Source organism: Dermacentor silvarum, chromosome 4 (genome assembly GCF_013339745.2).
Source record: "Dermacentor silvarum isolate Dsil-2018 chromosome 4, BIME_Dsil_1.4, whole genome shotgun sequence".
In the NCBI taxonomy this organism is placed as follows: domain Eukaryota; kingdom Metazoa; phylum Arthropoda; class Arachnida; order Ixodida; family Ixodidae; genus Dermacentor; species Dermacentor silvarum.
This window is the reverse complement of record NC_051157.2, coordinates 116,350,426-116,371,263: the sequence shown is the minus strand read 5'-3', so window position 1 is coordinate 116,371,263 and position 20,838 is coordinate 116,350,426. Positions and strand designations below refer to the sequence as shown.

General features: G+C 47.4%; 1 pseudogene; it reads right to left on the bottom strand.

The window, feature by feature from the left end:
• Nucleotides 1-20,838, bottom strand: part of LOC119450563 (Down syndrome cell adhesion molecule-like protein Dscam2) — a 156,752-nt pseudogene that overhangs the window by 8,586 nt on the left and 127,328 nt on the right.

Genomic DNA, 20,838 nt, shown 5'->3' with positions numbered 1-20,838 from the left:
CTGCACAACGGGTATGCGTGACGCAAGAGGATCAGAATCCTTAAATGTAGCTAGATCTGTGTCGTACTCCTCGGTGCATACACCAGTCATTCACATTCACCCTTCGACATACACCATACATTGGTTTCATTCACGTGACATCGCTTCCCAAAGGTCCCACTCTGTACATTTGCAGTATTTGGTGTTTGCATTTCGTCATAGCGGTTGTGAATGGTGTAGTGCATAAACATAAACATTGCATGAAATTAATGTTGTAACCTTTGTGGATGAATGAACAGCAACATTGCATGAGGTCACCCGTTGCATAGTCTTAATGTAAACAGAATCATATGCGCAGAAATTGGTGTATAGAACTTCCTGAATTGCTTCCCTAAAGCTTCGTTTAAGTTATGTTCCAGCATGTTTGTCTGATCTAAATAGTGTTTTTTAATATAATTGGACCATGTCACTCACGCAGCCATCACGCTGATGCTGTGGCGCGTCGTAAGCCTCTACGACAGACCTCGCTGAAGAGTAGGGAGATGCTGTGACCGCCGCCTTTGCCATTGCGTGCAGACACGCCTCGTCTGCGTCGTCACCGCCATTGGGGCCACGCGAGATGTCTGCCAGCTTGGAGGACATGCAGGGCGACGAGTAGTAGTACTTGCGGCCCTCGGCGTCAGCTCCAGCGCTCTCGAAGCTCGCGTGCGACTTCTCCAGTTCAGACATGGTGATGGAGTCCATCTTGACACCCTCGCCAAATCGCACATCTAGGTGAAGGGGAGAGTGGAAGGCGCGTGAACATTTTCAAAGCACGAAACGTGCGCGGCCTACGTTATGTATGCAGATATCCGCCCCGCAGCAACTCCTCACTGGTGCTGGTCGAATGATTAGAGCCTGAAATTTTTCACGTCACCGACAACATTTGCGCGAATGTCTACAGACTACAACGGCATGTGGGAGCCCATACACTCTGCAGCGAAGGTTATGGTGACAGGGGATCAACAAGAAGAGTTTGCTATCACTAGTAAACATTAAGTATGGGCCACGGTGACACAACAGGTACATACCTAAATGTAGCTTGATCTGCGTCATTACTAACCGATGTTACTAACAAGGCTGCACATAGTCGGCGATAAGAGTATCGCTTGTGAACAAGAAGCAAGGCGTGCGAGGGAAACCACTTCACCTTCATATGCGCCAATAGCCGAAGGTGGTGATGCGGGGGACCTCCTTCTACAGATGAGCACGATGGTGGCCACGGTGACGGCCGTGAGAACAACGAGGGAACAGCAAACGGGGATGATGATGGACAAGCTGCGGTACCGATGAGCGCTGCTCTTTCGGCCGACCTCGGATATTTTGTCCGGCTCCAAAGGATCTGCGCACAGGAATGGCACACCGCGTACAAATTGTACACGCTCGACATGTCATGCTTGCACAAACAAAGCGCACTACAGAAAGACGCCAAATCAGAACACTCGGTGCCATGTAGCGGTGCCGCCGCTAAGCCTACGCGTGGCCTCAGAAATGCACGGCGCACCGGTGCGTGCGGTCGTTGAGAAACGCGGCAGTTTGGCTCCGTTCTCGCGCTACTGTCTGCACACGCTGTGCCATCTTGTGGCACTGCCGAGAAGCTTGTGCATGGCCTACGAGACAAGAAGCGTGGCATGGCGGTGCGTGCGAACACTGAGAATTGTTCCCTCGCCTGCCGCACACCCAGTAACACATATTCAATGGCCCAAGTTCGGGATTAAAATATGCCAACAATGCGTGCTGCTCGAGTCTATAGCGTTAGAGCGGTGTCAGTGCCTATGCACTTACGCCAATAGAGTCGGTAGCAACTACAGTTATGCCCCCATGGAGCGTGACGGCAGCGCCGCCACGCTCCGTGACGTCACGCTGTACAGCTTCTTCATATGGATGCAGGACCGAAGCACAGGCTAGCCTGCGACTCCGAGTAGACACTCTTTGCTTCCCACTCACCTCCGGCCATTGTTAGAGTGGCAACGGTGTACTCGGTCCTGGTGGAGCCCGCACTGTTGTAGGCGACTACGAGCAGCTGGTACCAGGTGCCAGGCACGAGGTCGGCGATAAGCGCGACGTCACGGTCAGGCAGCACCCTCGAACTCAGCAGTGTCCACTCGGCCTCGTCTCGGGGCCGATACTGGACGAAGAAATGGCTGATGGGGCAACCTCCATCGTTCCACGCGGCGAGCACCAAGCCCAGATGAGTCCTGTTGGTCACCACGGCAGCCTTGGCCGAGGGGGCCTGAGGCACTGCACGCGTAAACAGTAACGGGTACTCGTTAAGGGTGGCGCGGTGGGGGACGTCTCTGTTCATCGTTTGTTTAAGCTGCGCAAACGAAGACGACGTAGTGTAGATACGTCCTATTTGTGCAGAAGTCACATACTAGGAATGTGTGTCTGTTTGTGTTAGGGATTGGCCAGGAATAGCGCAGTACAATGAAGAAAAGTGCCTTTTGCCAACTTTTCTGTATCATCTCTGCGTTCTTTGCCGCAGCTTGACATTCCCTGCCACTGGATCCCGTGCAGACGCGCCTGAAACCTCAGTTCGCGGAAGTAGGAGAACCATCGGCACTCATTTCCTCCTAGTGTTCATTACCTCCCAAGGAATGACGGAGTTCATTGCTACTTAGTTACGTAATCTGACTAGAACAGACAGACTTATCGTGATGCGACCTATGGCGAAAAAGCCAAGGACACAGAGAAAGGAGGAAAGATGATGCACATAAGTGATCTGCCATTTCGTGGGGATACGGAGCATAAGCTTTTAAAAAACATTGCCTCTCGTCCTTTACTCGTGCAAGAGGAAAAAAAATTACAAACAATAAATTAAACCAAACACGCAGAACAAGCAAACTAGATACAGGCTGAATCCAGCGTCAGCTTTTAAGAGCTGGTCCACAACCATTTTTAGAAAGAATATTGAAACGATGCTGGAATCTTACCACACATCAGTCAAGTCTACAGAAACTTACATGAAGACCATTAAAAAACTTTGCAAAATATCTCTCTGTCGGCTGCCGTTGCGGCCGGCCGCTCAATCACGGTGTATTTGATATTGATTAACTAACACAATATTTTAAGTTTTATCATGCATTTTGCATTACCCACAATAATATACAGTGCCACAATAGTATACAGGGTGTCCCAACTATCATACATCATGGTTTAAAAATATGCAAATGCCCAGTAGCTGGACAAAACCAAGGTAATGTTGTTTGCCGTCGCTTGGAGATACTCAGATTATTTTTTTGTAGTCCGCCTATTTACATAATTATTCTTAATTAACTAGTCAACTTCTCACATATTGTAATTAGATGGAAAGTGTCGAAGAGAAAATCGTAGAGCAACATGAAAAACTCCCGATACAGCTTTCAGTTGCTCATGCGTGCTACATAAAAGTGTTTTTCCGAGCATGAAAGAAGCCCGCGAATACACGCAAAGTGCGTCGCACGGCTTCTTTCACGCTCGGAAAAACACTTTTATGTAGTTTCGGCGTACAGGCGACAGACGGACGAATCGGCTAGCCATATACAGAGAGATAGAGAGAGAGAAGCGAGAAGGGAAAGGTAGGGATGTTAAGCAAGGACGTGCCCGGTTGGCTACCCTACGCTTGGGGAGAGGGAAAGCGGATGAATACATAAGAAGGAGCGAGAAGCAAATAATAAAGAGTCAGTCATTCACAGACTCAGTCGCAGAGGAAGGTCCACTGTCACAAGCGATCATACAGTCCAGTCGCCTTCAAGAAGTGCATAAGGGCTTTTGTGGCATTTCGCATACAAAAATGCATAGGCCATGGTCCCAGGAACTTTTCCTCTGAGAGCACGTTTCATCCAGGGTCTAATAGGCGGAGTTGAGCTTGTAGAGTACGTCGTTGAGCGTCAAAGGATGGGCAATGGCACAGAAGGTGCTCTAGAATCTTATCGCACCCGCACAAATTGCACGCCACACTGTTAGCCATTCCTATTAGGAATGAATAGGAATTTGCAAATGCGACGCCCAACCACACGCGACAGAGTAAAGTTGTTTCTCGACGGGAGAGTCCAGGTGGCAGGCGAAGTCGTAAGTTAGGGTCGAGAGAGTGCAAGCGTGAGTTTTCCGTAGATATTGTCACACATTGTCGGCGAAGATATGCCGCTGTCAAGGTTGCCGCTTTCTGTATTCTGGTGCGCACCTGTGGCCGCGTCACGCCGGACGCCCAGATGCAAATATCATCGGCGTAGAGCGAGACATTATCTGTCTATGGTAGCGTTTCGGTGAGCCCCACTAGAACGAGGTTGGAAAAAGACGGGCTCCACACTCCGCCTTGTGGGACACCACGACTGGAAATATATCTATTTGTCGGGCCATCTTCTGTAAGAACAAACACCCATCTGCTTGAGTGATAGCTTCTAATCCATCTAAAGACGTGGCCTCCAAGTTCTGCAGCCTCAAGAGATTGGAAAATGACTTCGTGGGTTACGTTGTCGTAGGCACCTTTACCGCTAAGAGTGCCAAAGAGAGACGCTTCATAGCTTTTTGTTGCTGCACGGAGGTCACAAGATCAATGACGTTGTCTATTGAAGACCGTCCACGTCGAAAACCAGCCATAGCATCAGGGTAGATGTTATAGTATTCAAGGTACCACTCCAGACGTGTCAGCAACATCCTCTCCATGACCTTACCGATGCAACTCGCAAGTGCAATCGGTTGGTGTGATGTAAGGTCCAGCGGAGACTATCCAGGCTTCAGTAGAGGCACCAGTCGGCTACACTTCCACTCGTCAGAGACTTTGCCATCATGCCAAGATTTATTCAAGATATCCAGAAGACTGCATTGTGCTGTTGAACCTAGGTGCCTTAAGGCAATGTAGGTCAGCCCATCGGGACCGGGTGATGACGACTGCCTGCACGTAGGCAAAGCCGCTTGCATTTCTTCCATAGTGAAAGGCACTTCCATACCTTGATATTTCACGACAGGGACGTCATGCAACGAGAGGTTCATCAGTAGAACGATGTCACCAATAACCTTTTCGCAAAAATCACCAGCAACTTCAAGCTCTGGTCAAGTTTGATGTAGAGCGAGTACTGTGAAGGGACGACGTTGTTGTGGAAGTGATCGAAGACCTTGAAGAGTTCTCCACACGGGGGATAACGGCTTGCGAGGGTCCAGGGAATCGCAGAAGCTCTTCCATCGTTGGTCCTGAGGTTTCTTCATCTCAGCACTGAATTTTCTTCTGAATGCGTCGGGCTTCCCTCAAGTCAAAAGTGGACTTAGTATGCCTATATCCTCTCTCGGCCCGCCGGCGGATCGCACGAAGCCTGTCCAGTTCTTGGTCGAAATGTGTGCATTTGTCGGTGTTGTATACATCCGCTTAGAAGCCTGCAGCGCTTGTATGATCATGTCTTCAAGGGGCTCGGGATGTTCATGTCTGCACTTGTCCTCGACCGACAGTTGGTACGCTTGCCAGTCAATCTGTCTTGAGAGCACAGGCAAAAGAGAACTGTCAAAGCCTCTGACAGTAATGTGCGTAGGCATATGGTCGCTGCCGTGAGTGTCAATGTCTGTGAATCATTGAACTTTGGAACTTAAACTATGCGACACTAATGTCAAGTCCAAACAGCTGCTGTAAGTCACCCCTCGGAGATAAGTCGGGCTGCCATCGTTCAGAACTCCCTGTCCGTGCTCGGCAGCGAGATCAACTAGACTCGTGACTCGTTAATTTCTCCTGAAGCTTCCCCAAAGTGGATGATGGGCGTTAAAGTCCCCCATGATTATCCAAAGACTTGGAGTTTTCGTGAGTATGTCGTTTAGTCTCTGTCGATCAAGTCAACGTGATGGTGATAGGTAGGCGCCTGTCATTGTAAATGAAGCCTTCTTTTTTACACGGAGACATACGTATTGATTGTCGTCGTGAGGCTTCAATATTTGTTGAACATACGTGAGCTCCTTGCAAACGTACACAACAACGTGATTTCGTTCAATACATGATGAAAAAACAAATGATTCGTAACCCGACAGTCGAATTGTCTTTGAAAAATGAGGTTCACAAATGATGATAATCGGGAACTTGTTCTCAAAAACATAGTGCCGGAATTCTGACATCCGTGACTGCAGACCTCTGGCATTCCATTGAAGTATGGAAGCGCACTTGTTCTCGCCAAGGTCGCAGTGGTTGTGGATGTCAAATTATCGTACTGCCGTAGACCCGCAAGTACTGGTTCAAGGGAGCCCAGGACTTGCAGTGCGCATTTAGCGGATGTATTTTTCATATTATTCAGAAGTGAGCAGATAACACTCACGAGAGAGAGAGAGAAAATGATTTAATGAAAGGCAGGGAGGTTAACCAGGACTGAGCCCGGTTGGCTACCCTACACTGGGGGAAGGTAAAAGGGGAGCGAGAGATTAAGAGAAGAATAGAAAGTCCGCTGTTGATATCGCCGACGTTGCAACACTCACCAGCGACCTCAGTACAGTAACGACCTGGACATTTTGGGCAGCTTGATTATCTGTTGTCGATTTAGCGCTCGGCGGTAGTCGATGTTGTTGCTGCTCGGAGAAGTGAGCCTGGGGTAGTGCAGGCCTAGCAGCGTCAGGTTTTATTGCGATAGCAATTATATGGACACTTCAACCGAATTTCTGCCGTCGGCGTCGTCGCCGCCGTCGCCGTCGCCGTGAGGTTCCCTATAGATAAAATCTTCGCCGCGCGCCGTATGCCCGAGCGGAAGCGTGCGGGGACGCGCGCTATCACGGAGAGCGAACGCACTCAATCTCCCACGCGCAAGCAAGGAAGCAGGAAGCCAGCGCCGGAAAGAGCGGGGGGGGGGGGGGGGGGGGGCGCACTTCTACTCCGCCAACAACCGCGCTCGTCGCTCGTCCGCACCGTCTCTTATCTCCACACGGCTCTGACCTTTATGCGCCCTGCATTCGCCGCTCAGTTTCCGTTGAAGCGATAGACCGCACGTACTTTCGCCCGCAGCGGCGTATGCTTGCTGCCAGCGTTTTGACAGTCGTTGTCTGCAGTCATTCAGTGTGATCTATTCGTGTTTGTTTGTGCGCGCTCACACCACGCTTGTTCATTCAGTTAGTAATAGTCGGGTCACATTTTCCAACGCACGCTACACATGCAATGCTGCCCGGATCGGCAGTGCAGCGCTACAGGTGGGTCCCTTCGCACGCGCTACCCACGGGAAGCGCTTCTCATCAACACCACCGTTTCACACGCGCCTTCTCGTGGTCATCGAGTCTCTCTTCATGTCGGTCTACTTACGCCGCAGCACACCTGCTTACTTAATCAGCTCATGTTTACTACAATTCATATTGCTACCAAAGCCGCTCACCTTACTTCGTATGACATTGCTGTGTTGCTATCGCATTCATTGCTTCGCCCTTAGGGCGAAACTGTGACATTTTTTTCTGAGCCTCGGTAATCTTCTCACCATGTAGATGTAGGGTGCTTGGCGGTGGCGGCGGTGATGGCGTCGTGAAGGAGCTCTCTGGAGGCAAACAAAACAGTACTTTTTTTCTTTCTTGGAAGCGCACCGTCGACGCGAACGCCGTCTTTCAACAGTGGTTATCGCTTCCTTCCGTGACGAGCCGTCCTTCACCATTTGGCTCAAGATTCTCTTCTCCTTCTTGATTAGTGGGTAGTTGTTTGATGAGGCATCATGATCTCCACTGCAGTTTCAGCATTTCAGGGTAGTCGCTTTGCAGGACTCTGCTGTGTGGAGTTCGGCGCCACGCGGGCAAGTTGGCTTGTTGTTACACAGGCCACTCACGTGGCCCATTCTCAAGTACTTGTGGCATTGAAGAGGCCTCGGAATAAATGCTCGAACGACATGACGAAAAAAATTACACCATCTTCCCGTAGGGGAACCCTGAGTAGTATGCGAAGCAGCCGTGGGGTCGACTCAAGTCCCCATTAGTTTTCAGTTCGTCGTTTCCGTTAGGTTGAGGTAGGTAGCTACCGGCTTCGCGAGCCCAAAGTTCGGGATCGGCCTGTCGCCGTTTCGTGGCAGCGGCTTGAGCCCTCTTCTCCGCGCCACTGTCCACGGCGCTGACACTGGCGTTGACGCTGGCGCTGTCCGTGGCACTCATCGCGGCGTTGCGGGAGGATAATGAGAGGAGCGGAGCGCGCGCGCGCGTCATTAGAGTGTTTTAGCTGAGCGCTTGCTGTCCGCTCCACTGATCAGACCGGCATATGCTAGCAAATGCCACACAACCGCTTAGCGGTAATGCTATTGCGCTTGCGCACAACGCTCATACCGGCAGCGGAACGAAGAACGCATTCCTCGCTCCGCTACAAACCCGACTGAGTGGAGCGTGACAGTGTGCCTACTTGGCCTCTTCGTCGTTTTGCAGCCGAGTTTATAGCGCGTCGCTCGCGTCTCGGCAAGACGCACTTATCAAATGCTAAATCTACGCAGTTCCCTTCAGTATCTCAAAGCGTGAAATCTGAGCGGAGCGGAGCGTAAGCGGTGTTCTGCTAAAACTGTCTACTATACCGCGAGCTACAGTGGCGCCCCCCAGCAGAGTATGCAGCGCCGACCGTCGCGCCTCTAACCTAAGCTGCTTCGCATTATCGCGCGCGGAGCCGCAGGTGTTGCCATTCGTTGCGCAATCCGGAGAGGAGAGGAGCGTCGGAGAGGAGAGGAGGAATGCCGAGAGAGGAGATGAGACAAGTAGAGGAGGGGGAGGAGGATGCGCATGCGCAGTGCGGGTGTGGACGCCGTACGGCGGAGGGAGGGACGGACAGAGCCACCGGCAAGAAATGCTTCGCATTTAAAAGACCAACCTTCTCATGTGAAGGAAGACAGTCGCCTTTGAAGATCACCTTGACGCAATGGGAGTTGCCTATTCGGCTAACTTGCAGTTTGTCCGTAGTGTAAGCAGCTGGCTTGACCAAGACAGGAAGGACGTCGACATCTTGTATGACGCATGTTGTCATGCCTCTGTCCTGCGGGATGTAAACACGGACTCTGATGTCTCCAAGCTCCGTGAGAGTTCGCAAGGTATGCAAAGCAGCCGGTTGCTCGACTTCTATGGCCAGGACGTTCTTACGACGATTAAGTCGAATGCCGTTTATCCGATTCGGCACGAGAGCTTCAAGACGAGCCGAGATGACTTGCCCATTCATGCTTCTCGGTTTGGTCGAAGAATCAACGGGAACAAACAGTATAGTGTGGCGCGGCGGACTACAGGAGGGCTTCACACTTAACGTACTTCCCGGCGATGACCCACCGAGGATCCTCCGCTTCGCCATAGGGACAAAGCCGTCCTCACTGTCATCACTACTCTCCGTATACAGTTCAGTGCTGTCGCTGGCGGTGTCATCATCTCGACTGTTCCGCTTCCTTGAGTCCGACGTTGAAGGCAATGCCATGTCGGGACTACGTACAATGGGGTCAGGATCAATCGCCGCCCTCAGGAGAGCGATGATCCCCGGAATACACAAGAAACCACAAAAACTCAGGAGACAGAAAGAGCAGCATTCCACAGGAGAAACACTTCGTCGTCCAGCCATATATACAGCTTCGCGGTAAATGGTAGGGCGTAACGTTAGGAGACCAAGAGAAGGTGGTGTGGATCCACACACCACTAGGGGATTGCCGACATTCAAGTTGACATAAACAGAACAAAATGGAGCTGGGCAGGTCATGTAGTGCGCAGGGCAGATAACCAGCAGACCATTCGAGTTACACAATGGATGCCAAGGGAAGGGAAGCGCAGTCGAGGACGGCAGAAAATTAGACGGGGTGATGAAATTATAAAATTTTCAGGCGCAAGTTCAAATCAGCTAGCGCAAGACAGGAGTAATTGGAGATCACCGGGAGAGACCTTCGTCTTGCAGTGGACATAAAAAATATAATGATGATAACGATGATGATTTTCAGTGTTGCTAAAAATATTTTTCTCAATTATGTTCCTTTTGGCTTTATTTCTTGCTCGTATAACGCGCAATTTTAATAGATGTTGACACTGTGTCTACAAAGTTAGTATTTTTCCTGCGACTTCTTCAAAGCTCACATCAACAAAGCACTGTGCGAGGCACTTAGTTATTCAATTGCCACACAGGCTCCCGAAGGAGTATTGCGTAAGCGGAGGACGCAGGGAAATAGCAAAAAAAAAAAAAAAAAGTTGTACAAAGGAATTATAGAAAGTTAGCTGGTAAATATGAAACAGCAAATATCTAACAAATGTTATTAATGCAATAAAGAAAACAACAAGACTATGAAATATAAAAAAGGAGTACAAAGACATGCTAGCGGATAAATGGGAAAAAACAAGTCTAACAAGAAATTTGAATAATGCAATAAATGAAGCAGAAAAGACTGTTACAACTTCGCTACAGATAACTTAGGTGCGGAGTAGAGTTAGTTGTGATGAATTATGGAAATAGTATGTGCATGCGTGCTCTGAAACATACAGGTTCAAGAATGTCAACTATGTCGTGTGGTAGGTTATTCCAATGCTGAACGGCATGGAGCAACGCGGATGAATATAAAGCATGGGTTCGGCCAAATATACGCTGGAAACTGAGATGATTATGCAGACGCCGAGATGTACGAGATGAACGAGCGAGTGGCAGGGTGGACGGGCGCGTGCGATGGATTATATTGTGAAATAGACAGGCAAAGCAATGCTATGGTTCTTCGTGATTCAAGAGATGAGAGGGATAAAGACGACTTAATGCTAGTCACGCTAGAGTCGCGGAGATAATCTCTTACAATGAAGCAGGTGGTGTGGTTTTGGACTAACTCGAGAGTCGCAATTAGGTAAGCTTGATGAGGTGACCAGATAGGGGCTGTAAATTCCAGTTGAAGGCTTACGAATGTCTGATAGGCGATTTGTCTGGTGAGGGCAGAAGCACCGGCAAGGTAACGCTTAAGATAACCAAGCGTACGTGAAGCTTTGGCAGTTATTTTTTTTATGTGCGTAGACCATGACAGGTTAGGTGTAAGGAGACTGTCGAGGTACTTGTATGAGTTGGTGCGTGTAACGGGGTGCTTATCCAGTGAGTAAACGAAAGCGGAAAATGTCTTTTTGCGGGTGAATGTTATTATTTCTCATTTGTCAGTGTTTAGAAACATTTGCCAAGAAGAGCACAGTGTTAGTAATAAGGTAAAGATATCGTTGAAGAGTGACGTGATCGGAAGGTGAGCAGATTTGACGATAGATCACGCAGTCTGCGAACAAGCGAACCGATGACGTTATTTTGGATGGAGGTCGTTAATATAAATCAGGAAAAGTAATGGCCAGAGTACGCTTCCTTGTGGTACACTAGATGTTACATCGCTATACTGAAAATATAGTTATCGACGACGATGAATTTCTTACGGAAAGACACAAAAAAAATCTTATCCAAGATACTGTTAGGGATCGATGATTAAGCATGAAATTTTATCTATGAGACGGCAATGAGAAAGGCTATCGAAAGCCTTAGCGAAATCAGTGAAAATGGAATCTGTCTGTGGACCCGCATCCACGTTTAGCAAAATATCTGTAGTAAATTATACTAGCTGCGTTTCACGTGATAGTCCTCTTCGAAAACCATGCTGATGTTTAAAGAAGTTAATGTCCAAGTGATGTGCTACGTTGGAAAAGATTATGTGTTCGAGTAGCTTACCGGGAACACTTGTTAGTCATATTGGGTTGTTCACTTTTGGATGGACACTGATTGTTCTCACAAAGAAAAATACAAAGTCCTCCGGAAGCACAATCATCGATAACTGAGCAGCTTCTACGTGCACGTGTTTCGCATTTGCCAAAAAGCGCAAGAAAAGACCTGAAAAATAAACGAAACTTAAAACTGAGCGGTCGGTTTTGTCTCATCTTGCCGTTATAAATAAGATGTTCACGTTTTGTCATCCACAGCCTAAACTAACGCGCATGAGAACATAGCACGGTTTTTTCAGGAGCGCTTTTACATGCACATGCTTTGCCACCGTAGCTTTCAGTTCCTTGCCAGAGTACGCGAGTAGTATAGTGAATCATTTGCAGGGTGACGGGTAGATTTTGGGCAGTGACAGAACAGACCCTTGGTAGTTGCGAAAGGTGTGAAAACTTAATTACACAGCTTCGCTGTCTTTGATGGAGCGTATTAGTTGCTGGGATTGGCATGCATCTACAAAATTTCTGAAGGTAAAAGAAATTCTTTCGTGTTAGCCGGTTTCACCATCCGGACGTCGTAAGCCAGGATGCATCACTGAAGCGTTCGTGGACGATTAAAGGGCAACTCCGGCATTTTTCAAAAACCACATTAGGCATATTCTCGTTTTCAAATGGCACTGATAGTCCTGTTACCGGTAGGGTGGTTCAATTTGCTTCGAAACTCATAAATAACTTTAAATAACCAATAAACTGGGTACCAAGACCGAAACGGTTAGCTGCTTCGTGTGGCGTCACGATGAGTCGATGACGCCAGATCCTACACTACCGTAACGTAAACACGCAGAGCACAGTGTGCTAAACACGCAGTACACGTGGTGCTAACGTCAAAAAAAGTGAAGCTGACGATGACTTCTGACTGCACGGGGAGCTTTTCCAGCTCTTTCGGACAAGACAGTGGTGATTTCAGCAACGATATTAGGAACTTAGGATATTTTCTTTTTCTATTCGTTTCTGTCTTTCTCTCTCTCTTTTTGTTCCTGGTATGTGCCATTGAGCTTGGACCCTTTCTGCACTATCGCCAGGATCGGCCCACTTTTCACCATGACACCGCCGCCGCCGCCACCACCACCACCACCGCCGACACTTGTGAGCCTATAAAGCTTCGCTTAAAAGGAGCCAGCTTCGTCGTTTCTTGGTGAAGTTGCGGTGAAGGCTCTGACGTCACAAACACAGGGTGGCTAGTCAAAAGTCATACATTCTTGAGCATGAGTCGGGAACATGCAACCAATCTTTAAAATTCATTTTCAGGGAAACTAATGACTTGCAGCCATATCGTTTGGTACAGATAATCAGAGTGCAAAAGAGAACGTATATTGAAACTTTTATTAGGCTCAGTGGACATCGAAAAACCGCTGTATAGTTTCTCCTTTAGGTGACTTCCAGTAGTATACGAGCATTAACTATGCGCGCGACATAATATATTTACAGTGTGTAATAGTTATATATTACTAATTTCTATACCTAAACGTTTATAACAGTGTACACTGGACATACCTTAACAGCGTAAATACAGTTCGCTCACATTTCTGGTAGCAAAAATTAATCAACACGTGCTCTCAATGACGTTTTGCACGCTATAATGACGAGAACGAAAACGCCCGGTGGCAAGAAGGTGACCACCGTGGCTGTCCTCGCTCAAATCTCACACCCTTGCTTCGCGTCTCGCGTTTAGCCCCCGTGGTTCACCATGAGGTCGGGAATCACGAGCAACCCTAACCTGTGCCTTCGGTCTTCGCGTGCACCAGCTCCTCGGGCTCGCTCCGTCCATGCTGATTGAAGCACAGTACGGAGAATGTGTAGGCGCTTCCGCATTCTAGTCCCTCGAAGAGGTAGCTTCGCTTGTCGGGGCTCAGGGGCACTTCTTTCCACTCGACGGCATCGTGGAGGCGGCAGCGAGCCACGTAGCCTGCATTGAACAATAAGATATAAGAAGAGAAAGAGCGAGAGAGAGAAATGAAATGGGAAACACACCGGAACCGGAAGAGAAGCTTTTGGTTTTCTGCTCTAGACTGGGTGAAGGTTAACCGGCAAAAAAAAAGAAACCAATAGCAGAGAAAGAAATAGAACACGCGAATAAAAAATAACAAGATGAGGTGGGAGAACACCTGGGAGAGTCAAAGTCTCTCTCATAGGCCACTCGGACGTAAAAGCTAGAATTGTGCCCTGACCGACATCTGGTGTGGCGGCCTTATAGGTCGGCATTCCAGGATTGTGTTCTCGGAAAGTTTATAAAAACTTTATTTACGACATAAGTACACTGGCGTTGATAAGTGGTGGAGATGGCGGGATAGATGCTGCATAACGGCGCAGCTTCGCTGGTCCTACCTCCCCGTGAACTAGGCAGAAACTATCACAACAGTTATTTTACGCGCTTGTGGCAATACAAAAGAAAACTCAAGAAAAAAGTGGAAATTTCGCAATGGCACACCGAAAAAAAAAACATATGCATACGTTTGCGCCAACGCAAAATTTCTAACATTCACAAAATATTCGTAGTAATGTGTGCTTAAGTACACGGCGAACTTTTTGGTCGGTTAGTATTTCTTGAGTGTTCTGGGAAAGCAGTAAGAGAGTGTTTGAAGGCAGCAATTTGTACGGGGCACTAGAATAAAGCCAACCAAGGGGCTTGATTTTAAAAACGAATAGCTTTTCCTGCCTCTTTCGCCTCTTTTCCTATTCAGCGGTGGTCGGCTGGTCAGGCTTGCAATACGAAGGTGCCGAGGACAATGGCAAGTTCTTTCACGGAGTCGAGTTGCGGGGAGGGATGAGAAAGAGGGAGGGGAAGGGAAATGATAGCCTTGAGCTTTCATTTGTTAGTTTGCTTTAGTTGTTATTTAGGTCGTTAGTTAGTTGGTTCGTTCGTTCGTTCGTTAGTTAGTTAGCGCTATTGATTTCCTCACATTGACAATCATCTTCGATAGTTTCTGCGCAATTATTCTGTTAGACTCAATCACGTGAAGACAACCGACAATAAGCCAAGGAAATGATCGAGGAAACTACCTGTGTGTTTTAATTGAAACGATAATGGAATACGGTAATTGCAAATGAAATTGGACAAGAAAAAGCAACTTGAGCCCAGTGGCAGCCCAGCACATATTCCGCATTACGCGAGTGGGATGCTCTTCATAACAGCACGCGTGTGCGAACCTGCATAACACACATGAATATACATAGTTTTATTTTAGAGCTAACAGGATTTTTCTAGCTCGCCTGTGGCGTATTGAAAATTAAGCAAGTGTTACACGTTTGTAAAACGTGAAGGCGAAAGCCTGCCAGCTGTGGAAGAAGCCGACGACGGCGAACGCGCCAGCATTGGCACGAGCGCATCTCTGTGACCACGTGACGTGTGCAATCACGCACGCACTAGGCACATCTTTAGTAAGCCACAACCGTGGATGATGCAATAAATACCATGTAAGAAAAAAAAGAGAAAAAAAAACAAGCAGGCGTGGCTTCAGGGAAGCATGCTCGTCTCGCACCGTGGAGGCCCGGGTTCGATTCCCACCCAGACCGAAATTTACCAAACTTTCTTTTCAAAGCTGCTAATTTACATTTGTGAACAGGAACCTCCCTGAGAAATGTGACGTCAGTCCGAGCATTTCTAGAAGTGTTATTACTCTTTGCGGCTGTTCTACTGCCAAGAAACACGTCTACAGTATGTTTACGAAAGCAACCACAGCTTGCCTGTCCGGTGACATGTCATCCATGAAGAAAAGCTGTGCCACTGCGCTAAGTTTTCCTGCCATCACTTAGGGTGTTCTGGTAACTTAATCCACGCTCTTTCGTGACTATTCTCTCGTGGCATTGTATCACTATTTCTCAGACATATAAGGCACCTCAATTTTAGGACTGCACGGAACTGCTTGGCTCGCTTCAGATTAAAGAAACATGTGGTAATCAGCTTACCATCGACAACCTCAGTTTCTTCGTCCTGTGGCGTCCAGGCTAGTTCTATAGACTCGGTAGTCCTCGTTGTCACAGTAACGGTAGGTGGCGGAGGTGGGTCTGCGTATATCGATAGCGTCAACGCATTGTTACTTCGTAAACAATAGCATGGACAAGCTGTAAAAAGCAGCATAAATTATTAGATACTACCACTACCGCTAAGATACTTGCTTTTTATTCAACACACATTACTTTGTTAGCACCCTAGAAGAAGTTCCCAGGCTAACAGCAGCCGTGTCCAGTTAGGCCAGGCCCAGCAAAGGAAAAAGTATTGCATACTTTACTAAACATAAGCACTCATCTAGGTTTCTTTTTCCTTTTTTTCCCTCTTTTTTTCTCGGATTTAGGTACCGCTGTATGTAATGCTCGGTGATAAATAACATTTCGCGGGAAAATGTAAACGGGAAACGATAATAGCTGTTTCAGAAGATAAACTGCGATAAAAAATATCACACAAAGACCACAAAGCAAGACAAAATAATCCACACTTCTTACGGCTTTGCATGCAACACACATACTCGTTGGAACAACCAAAAACACGATTTGTTATACGGAAACGCACTTCTTGCAATAAATAATAATGTAGTATCACCACCACCAGTGAAAAAAATAACAAAAACAATATGAATCTCAAGAACAACAGCAGCTGCAGCAACGAGAAATGGGACGTACGACATCATCGTAATCGTCAGCAAAGTAACGCAAAAGAAGTAGGTGCGGAGTTTCCTGTGTAGCGTGACCGATTGCCTGCAAGATGTACGGGGTTCGTGTAACGAGCCACTTGAATGTGAAAACAACTTGTGTTACGCAACAGATCACTGACCATGCTCGTGGGTGTGCACCCGGATCTCGTCGGACAAAGGACCCGCGCCTTTGTCGTTGTAGGCCTGTACCACGACTGCGTAGGCGGTGGCACGCTGCAGGTCGTCCACCACGCAGCGCGAGACTGCGCTGCCAACCGTCCACGTGCGAAGATGTAGAAGGCACGGTGACGGTCTTGAAAACGTAAGGCTCGGTGGAGCCGTGGACCCGGTAGCCAACGTAGTAGCCCTGGATTTCACCGTACTGAAGGTGCGCCGGCGGAGGCTGCAACAGATCGCGCAATCCGCTTCGAGCAACAGGCCGTATATGTTGTTTTCTCAGACTAACACGTTAAAGGAGAGACAGTAAGAAGATTTTTATGTGAGGAAAACAGAGAGGTCGGACGGAGGAGCTTTGCTTGTTTGGCTTCCTACCGAGCGTAGCGAGAAAGGAGAAGGGGGAGAGTTAGGATGAGGGTCATAGACAACTATGTACAAGTGCGGTGTGCAATAGTGCTTTGAGCACAGCTCGCTACCAACATCAAAGTGCGCAGGCTCCTGTCATGTACTTCCAAAGACCGCTGTCCAGCAAGAAATGCCGAGGATGCTTTTGTTGCGACACGACCTCAGAATCTTCCACCCCGGAAGGTGTCTCTCGTGCAAAACATACGTTGTGGTGTTAAGTTGTGGTTTGGTGTTTGTTGCTGAATGCTTCGGGGCTGTGAAAAATTTCCATGCCTCTTATGTGATACGTAGCGAAGGAAAGTTTGTAATTAGTTGCCGCCGATGATCAAATTGTCGACAGCGAACAAATAAACACGGGGCCCACAGTAGTTTTTTTTTTTTTTTTGCCAGGGCACCCAGGAGTAATCAAGTGTCTCACCTTCCAGGATATTTCTATTTTTCTTGAGCTGACAGCCGTCACCTTGACACCTTGTGGAGGTGTTGCAGGCACTGCAAAAGTAGTAATATATGTTAAGCAGGCATTAGTGCTTGATTAGAAGAGCACACTATGCGACTGGTTTGCGGGCATCGTATGTATTTGTCACACAAAAGCCACTTCTAGATATACAATATTTCTAAAAGTTTTTTTTTCACGTTTACCAAAAACAACGAATCAAAATCTTGTCCATATTTCATTTTATAAACAAGCATTTCGGCTTGTTGGAATGATATTTTTTTTTCGGCTCTGCACGCGAATAGCAATTTATCTAAGTGTTAGAGATGAGTGTTGCTACGAAATATTCTGAATTTTGAATGTCAAGCCTTTCCATTTTATTTGATCTGTTTTATTTTTCTTCTTGCACGTGGACGCCGCCAAAATTACCCAGAAAATTGTCTAAGAAGTATGAGCAGCCCTGTTTCCTGAGTGAAATTACTATATGCCCACTACTTGCAGGTCCGGCATGCGTAAACGCTAGGAATATGCAAGGGATTATGTTTTTAGACTATACAAATTTGTTTTAAAAAAAGGCTATAGGCGGTGCGAGTGTAGCGTTCTTGCAGATAAGTTCTTGGGCTAGCCGGAAGTTCCTTGCCGCTAATAACGTATCAGAAAACTAGTTAACAAACTATTGGTAACGACGTCTTTTATTTGAAACTTGGAGCTAGCTCTTTAAATGGCGCACTTGGAGGCAGTCACATTTCAATGAACCCCGATTTCTCTATTCTTTAAAATCGCCCCTAATTCAAGAAATTGATCATCTAATTTCAACGCTCAATCTAGGCAACATCGAAACAGGGTAACTCGCCGCAGTGGCTTAGCGACTATGGCATTGCGCTGCCAAGCACTAGGTCACGGGCTCAAATCCCGGCCGCGGCTAATTAGTCTTCTGATACTTACGTTGTTAGCGGCAAAAGTATATCTGCCTCACTGAAGAACTTGTTTGTAGGAATGCCACGTTCGCGACGCTCAAAGCCTTTTTATAGGAAGTCTGTTTGGTCTAAAAAAAAAAGAAAAGAAAATCCGTGGAAACCTAAGCACTACTTATGAGTTGTGAATGCGAAAGCATTAATGTACAATTGAACGCCGCTGAGAGGTCCTTGTAGTTATGAATTCCTCGCAGGCAAGCGAGCGCCTTGAGACGTGGCGTCGCAGCCAATGAGAAGTTTCGCTGCTACAGACGCCGCCGGCTTTTTCGCACAATGGGGCATTTGACTCTTTCGCATCAAAACACCTTGTATATAAGGTGCTTTGACACCGTGGTGTAATCACGTACATCCTTTGCCAACACTATTGATGTCGCTATTATTGGGTTACTGCGACAAGTACAAGTTTCACAAGAAGCCATAGGTGGCTTGGTGCATAGGTGGCCTGGTGTTGCTCACAAGAAGCATATTGCTGAAAAAGACCGCAAAATATTTTTCATGTAGCAGAATGTCCTAACTATCCGTGTATTTAGCGCAATTCGACAAAAATAAATCATTTTCTTTGTGTATTCTTATATCTTATCATCCAGAGATGAAATGTTTCCCGTCATAGGGCCCAGCTGCAGAGTATTTTACTGTAGAGTGGCTTTGCAACTTCAGACCGTACCTTCTCCATCGGTGACGACGGTGAGCGCCTCGCTTGGAGGCCCAACCCCAATGGCGTTTTGGGCGAGAACACGGAAGTTGTACTCGGCGAGCGGCTGCAGGTCCTGCACCGTCACCTGGCTCTGGTCCGACTCCGCCACCATTTCGCTCAGCTGCTTCTCCCATGACTCTAAAGGAAACATACGATAGCTACATCATCTTTCAATGTTGCTTTGGCAATGATATATAGGCGGTGGAGCCCATTCATCCTGAGTACAAAATACTGCCTTCCGAGCAAGGCCCGTACAAGCAAACCCCGACTCGAAGCTCTTTCTCGACTCCACCGAGTGGATTGAAGTGCCGTCGCTGCACTGAGGAGCGCACTACGCTTCAAGAACGCTCGTCAGTAATTGCTACGACGAGGAGTACATCCATAAGCGCACATTGAGTAGAGCGCGTTTGTGTAGTTGCCGTGAACGTCTCGCTACAAAGATTTCGCTCAAGAATGACCTCATAGAGTATGATCGAACTGCACTGACCACTTCTGTCAAAGAAGGACATTGCCATATACACTTTCTTAAGTCGAGATGGTGTGTCAGGCAGAGCAACATTCTAGAGCGTGGTGCAAAGGCCTGTTTTTCAGCGCTGCTGCCGTGGCCAAAACGTCGAGGCGTTGCGCCTTAACGAAGCAGCACTTAAATGAAAAATAATTGTTCACTGAGGCGTTTCTTAATAAAAGTAATTCGGAGAATGACTCTGTCGTACGTTTGCAAGCGCACGGGTAACTGAACGCATGCGCGCCGTATGCAAGGATCAATAAACTGCATGAATCGATAGTCACATTTTAAATATTGCTGTCTTCAGCATGTCCTGAGTGATGAGTCGCATCGTTACAGCGTCCTAACATTATCAATATGGCTTGCTGCAGTAAACAACACAAGAGTTCGGGCACATACACACAGACTGTAAAGGTGGGTAAAAGGAAAAGTGATCAATCTTGGAAGCCATAGCCTATATTTTGCTGCGTCGTCATCGCAACAAGACTAGATAGATCAACGCGGTTAAATTTGGTTACTAGAACAAACTAAAGTTATTATATTTAGTCTGTGGATGCGTGGATGCTCTGAAATGCATCCACAGACTAAAATTAATAAATTTAGTTTGTTCTAGTAACCAAATTCAACCGCGCTGATCTATCTAGTCTTGTTGCGATGACGACGCAGCAAAATGATCAGCAATGATCTGCAATGCGTCCACGCATGTTCTCCTACCTACCGCATGTCTTCCTTTTCACGATTCATGTTAAGCTGTCAGGATGCTCTTCTTGTAAACGCTGCCCTGAAGCGATCAATACTACGTTTGGAATGACCTTCTAATATTTATTTACGATGCTGCACAGGAAACCTTCCTCAATATCGCGTACTGCATCGTCCCAGATTTTGACTGTTGGTCAGATGCCCAGGCAAATAATGATTTTACCTTGAAACTTTTCTCAGGGAAGCGTTTCTGACGAAGGCATTAACGAGGATTTCGATTTTCGCGGTATCTTACCTGCGCTCCTTTTGTACTGCACGATGTACTTGGTAATTGGAGAGTTGCCATCACTCGGACTCTTCCACAGAATGGTCACAGATCGGCTGAGTACGTTCAGCACTTCCGGTCTTGGAGGCTGTTCCGGCCGGTCTTATGAAAGTAAAGATGGCGAATATGTAGAACGTAACATGGCCTTTGAATATCCAACGATAACCCCTAAGTTTTTACCAAGTGAGTTTCCTGCGCGTTAAAGGAATAGTGACACGAAACTGGACGTTACGGGGTTGACAGCTATCTGATGAAGCAAGAAACCGGGATACAATATTTCTGTGTCGATACGCATTTGAACGTTGTATTAAGCGTAGTATTCAAAACCCATTGAATGCCAGAG